The sequence below is a fragment of the Octodon degus genome, unplaced genomic scaffold (assembly GCF_000260255.1).
Source record: "Octodon degus isolate 3935 unplaced genomic scaffold, OctDeg1.0 scaffold00074, whole genome shotgun sequence".
Lineage (NCBI taxonomy): Eukaryota > Metazoa > Chordata > Mammalia > Rodentia > Octodontidae > Octodon > Octodon degus.
In genome coordinates, this window is record NW_004524650.1 from 9,984,553 (window position 1) to 9,990,243 (window position 5,691).

The following is a 5,691-nucleotide window of genomic DNA, read 5'->3' on the forward strand; positions in this document are numbered from 1 at the left end:
AGAAGGTCAATGAAATGCCCTCAGGATTTATCCTGAGATCCTGTACCTCAGATTGTAGAACCTTTGTCAGTGCAGCCATGTGGATGAGTCACGGCCATTGAAAGGAAGCTGGTAACACTTAAAAGGAATGATTTTCTACTTGTCCAGAAGTTTCCCTCTCCTTTTCTGCCTTTCAGACAGGATAGCCAGAGGAAACCCAGAGTGTCTTTCCCAGTTGGACAAGTGCCCTTATCCCCGGGCAAGAGACTGTAAAGATAACTCCCTTGGCAATGATCTGCAAAAGATTCCCGCCCAGCCAGGAGAGTGTCCCAAACCCACGGCTGCCACGGGGTTGAAGTCACTGTCAAGGGGAAGCACTTTTTCTTTCCCAAGGGGGAGGGGGAGGGGCTGGATGAAAAATTGTGTTCCTTGGTGGCTGTGACTGAGAACTATCCTGTTAGAGGTGGCACTTTCACTTTCAAAACAAAAAGAAGCTTGTAACTGTAAAAGGCTATGATGGGTTTTTGTTCCCCCACCCATTAGGAGGCAAAACCTATTTATGAGGCTTTATTAAGTGCAAATAAGTCCCTGGGCTTCAACAGAGAAGCAGCAGCTGCTCAAGACGTGGTCATTTGCATATAAATGACATGATTTCAGCTTAGCGGAGAATATTGAAAAATATACATGTCGACAATGGAATCCTGATAGATTCACACATATTAAGGTCAGACATTGTAATTTCTAAGGCTGTGGCATGCTGATGACTGCATCATCTCGCATGTTCAATTTTGTTTGGGTTATATTAATTTTATCTTCTATGAAATGGAGGATTTTTATTGTGAATTAATTAAACTACTTTTTTCCCTAAAGATGAGAACATTCAGGTCAATAAGCTAAGTGCTCTACAAATACATAGGCTCTGTGACAGTCAGAGTAAGCAGCTACAAACTTGGTTTGCTTCACAGCTAATAAAGAAGACCATGTGCCCAGGTATCTCTTGAGGAAGAGACTGGAGAGCGTTTTCTGATTTCAATCTCTTCTCTGCAGTCAACCTTTTTTCGAAGGGCCAAGCAAGCTTCAGTTTCCATATTCTAAGGCATTTTCCAACAGTTTGGCTCACTGATCAGGGCAGAATACCGTGGCCCAGAAATTTCCACAAATTTGTCATATGTCCACTATTGTTTACCAGCTCTGTGGCCTGTATCTTACCGTTCACAGTTGGCAAGAGCCAGCTCCAGCATCTCTGTACTCCTCCCAAGCACAAGTCCTTATCCTGCTCTACACAGAGAAGAAGGTGGGCTTCCTGACATGTGCCCTGACTTCTGCCCCTGCTTCAGACAAGGCGCTTGCTTACTGGCTCCTTCTCCGTCTGCCAAGCAGAATATTTCCAAACTGCTGGTTGCATACAAGCTGCTAGAAGGCAGAGCCATCAACAGCTCCATCTTCACCTTGCCAGTCAGACCTGCTCTGGAGGAGTTTCCCATAGCTGATAAGCACTTAAGCGATAACTTGAGATTTTTCTTTTAGAAAATCAGTATCTGCCTACAGAAAAATGACACACAAATTTGTGAAATGTTCCATATTTTTAAGGAGGGAAGTATGTATACAGGATAGCAGAGATGATTGTACTAATTTCTATCAGTCTTTTGAAAGTAGCATTTAATGTTTAAAATTTTCACTTTGACTAACTCTATTGCTAGTATCTGTAATCTAAGCAACTACATGGAAGATAGCAAGGTGCAAAACCACAGTTGAATACCTGTCATCTTGTTCTTCTAAATGTGTACTGTTTCTATTATCAATTATTATTACACTCTTTAAAATGAACTAAAAAATAAAAAGGACAAGAAAATAAATTAAGGTTTATTGAAATCAAGCACTGTTTACTTGACCAATCTTGCATAATCTGTCAGTCTGAGCAACAGATTTGACAATAAAAATATGTAATATGTATAAAAAAGAAAATCAATATCTGTGTTCTAAGTAACAGGCTCTATTGATATTGAACATTTGATTTTTGAATTATTTACTAAATAAGTCAAGTAAATAATTGTCAACACATTTTAAAACTACATGTGTTAACATTTACTAGATGTGTAAAGTTTTGGTATACACACACTTTTTAAAGATGTAATTAAAGATGGTGGATAAATAGTATAGCTAATAGGGAAATAGAAAATTTTGGAGACACCATAAATTGATATTTGTAGAAAACTCTAGAGAACTCTATTATGCTAACTTGGAAAGAGGATCTCACTGTCAATGTGATGAGATGCTTAATATATTGTCTTACAATGATTTATGGTGATCTATATGGTGGTTTAAATTTTAAAAAGATTTTAAAGTATAGAGTCTCAAAAGCTTAATACTGTAATTTATCAAGTTATATAGAGAGGCAGTGATTAGATTATTCAGTGTTTGGTACCCTCAGATTGGCAAAGGATGATTTATGCCACCCAGGAACTGAGGCCAAAAGCATGTATAATTTGGAAGGCTCTCTTTTAAAACAATGAAAACAAAGTTAGTGATGCACAATAAAGCACAGGGCCGGGGACACAGTGGTGGATCACGCGCTTGCCTAGCATGTGCAAGACCTCGGGCTCAGCTCTTGGCACCACATGCACACAAAGTTAAGTACAAAGTGAATATCTAGGATGAGGAAAAAGGCACAACACATTGTAAACTTCAAACAAATCACAGAACTTTTACGGGTCAACTTGCTGGCAAATTTCTACAATACTTTTCCCCCATAATACCTTTTTAGCCTATCTTCTAATGTCTTGATAAACTTGATATTGGCAGTTTAGAAAAAGTTTATTTTGCCTCCATGACTTGTTATGGATAATTGAATGTCAACTTCTTAGAACTGCTGTGAAATATGAAAAGTTCTTTCTTTCACCTATAAGCTTGAAATTTCTAATTTTCTTGTATAGTGACCAATTCTGAATAGTGCCATGTTCTCCTAATACCCTGGGAACACAGGAGGAGGCATTGTTTTCTACTGCACTGTGCTTTTGGGCCCTGTACTTTTATGTTCCTAGAAGTTGTCCATGTGCATGTAGTGAGCCCACTCCTGACTCACAACACCTCCACCATAAACAGGTGCAGCTGTGAGACAAAGCTAAGTGTGTCCCCAAATGAACACATTCCCACCTCAGCGCTGCCGTGGGTGAAGGGGAGGGCTCTTCCAGCCCTGCTGCAGGATCTCTGGCCCTTCCTACTTTCAGATAGTCAGATGGTTCTTCACACCTGGTCACTACTGATTTTCAAGGTACAGCATCTGTGACACAGGAAGAGAGACTGGGAAAAGCAAAAGACATTGGATGAAGATTTCCAGAACTTTAGTAGCACAAGCACCTTAATGTATAAAAATGAATAAAGATAAAACAAAACCAAAGCTCCTCACTGACTTCCTGGAGACAATGCCTTCTAGACTCTTCCCATCAGCATTCTCTGCACAACAGATCAGTTCTGCCAGAGTAAAATTAAAACCAGAAAATGCCATGCGAAATAGAAAGAGCCCCAAGTGGACACCTGTCTCTCTGGGGTGTGACTGACTGAACGCAGTCAAATCTCTAGTGAATCAGTAGCCATCGTCCCCTGGAAGAACTTTGCTAAAAGCAGCGCATCTCAGAACTGCGAGCGATGACACGGGCACTTGGTTCTGTCCTGGAGACAAAATGAAGCTGGAAGTTTACATTGCTGAGACAGTTTGAGATAAGCTTGTAGCTCCATGGAAATCAATCCGTGCCTCTAGACAGCACACGAGCCTATTGGAAAGCCGCCTCCATTCAAGCAGTTAATAATATATCAAGTCTTGTAGCTTAAGGGATACAATTTTCAAAATTATTGTACTGAGGGAATCATAAATTCCACCAAGAGGAAGGTTGTAGTCCAGATATTTTATTTTAGATTTCTATCTAGGGTGCATTATGATACTCCACATGAAAGTCAAATCGTCCATGTAAAATGGTTTCCAGGTGATAAGTTTACCCCAAGGGGTCCTGCAAAGTAATACATTCAGAGTTATATCTGACTTTCACAATCTATAAAGACTAGTTATCAATTTTTTGAAAGATTTGATAAGCAGGAACAAAAAAATAGCTTATGGATGCTGACATTTGTCTCATTAATGGGAGCAACGTAAGAAGCACAAGCTCCTTCTGGGTTTGGCTGTAAATACACCACTGACATACATTTTGGAAGGTTGCTGTTTTGTGCTGGTGGGAACGTATTTGTCTAACCTTGCGCTGACTATAATAGACGTGAGGAAGCCATGATATTACTGTCAGCCACATTCAGCTTTTTAAAACAGAGGCACCCGCTCTGCCAATAGTATCTGTCAGGCTCCAGGCCGCTGCATACTAAAAATTATGTTCTATCAACACTGTCTGGCTTAGTAGAAATTTTATTAGGAAATAATTCTCCTGCCGTATTTGGGAAAGGGAAGGGGGACAAAACCACTTTACACAATAGAATTCAAAGGAATAATTAATGTTTCCTCCATGCTCAGAATGGGATGGCTGCTGGTTCCTTTGGCGTTTCAGTATGGAATTCCATAACCGCACCTTGCAGCAGAACTAATAGACATGTTAGAAGCAGGCTAGAGGCCAAATGCCGATTAATCACCGGCTTACACATTGCCCATCTTCTCACAACTCTTTGTGTTGTAGAGCGATACTTTCCCTAAGTTGTTCCCTTGTTACCAAGAGAAAAGATGATAAGATTGTTTATTAAAGCAATCAGAAAAATAACAAGATGCCCACATTTGCATGACTTTGGTAAAATGTTCAGTTTAGTGTCCCTTGCTGGGCAGATGCTGCAGCCCCACTGTGGAAAAAATGCTTTGTATGGCTTCCAACCCCTCTTGGGGTTGTGGGGTGAAATAAAATGAATGGCCACATTATTTACCTGTTTAGAATTTAACTTTAAACCCACTCTAAAAAAAAAAAAAAAAAAAAAAAAAAAAAAAAAAAACATCGTCCTCTTATACAAAATATTTGCAGTAATATCTCATTCATTTAACATTATCCATAAATAGGCTGTTTTTATAAGAAATGAGCCTTCTAGATAACTAAATTATACTTAATTAATTAGGATACTGGGGATTAAGCCCAGTGCCTCACTTGAGCTACATCCCCAATCTTTTCTGTTTTATTTCAAGACAGGGTCTTGGTGGAGCCTCCAGAATTTCCAGGTCTCCCAGCTTCCCACACTGTGCTCCTGCTGATGTTGCTGGCCGGGGGGAACCTCACTCAGAACCACTGCCTCAGGAAAACGGGCGGTGTCCATGTGCAAGGCCAGCTTCCCCCAAGTTCTACTGATGTAAAGCCTACACTTGAGAATAAGCAGTTGCAATTTCACCCGTAAGAAGACTATGAGCAGGGTGAGGTGTGAGACAGATTTCCTGGGGTTGCGACTCCTCCCCTCACCCCACTGCCTAGGAAGTACAAGAGCTGGAGCAGCTCCTCCAGGGTCTCTTATTTCCTCCCCTAAATCCACAGGCTGAAGTTTGACTGAGGGTGGTGGTCTGGACTATTGGGTCTTGGGTATGGTGACACCCATCTAAGTTGTTGTTCTTAATTTTCCACCACATATTTGGCTTGAGAAGGAAGCAATTTTGTAGCTATTTGCAAGCAGAAGTCGTGTTCATAAAATCCTTCACTGAGATAGCCCTCATGGTTTCAAAATCCAAATCACATATAGTTAATT

The 5,691-nt window shown here is 40.4% G+C and overlaps 1 pseudogene; it reads left to right on the forward strand.

Moving 5' to 3' along the window:
- Positions 1–5,349, forward strand: part of LOC101591676 — a 41,149-nt pseudogene extending 35,800 nt beyond the window's left edge.
- Positions 5,350–5,691: the final 342 nt, after the last annotated feature.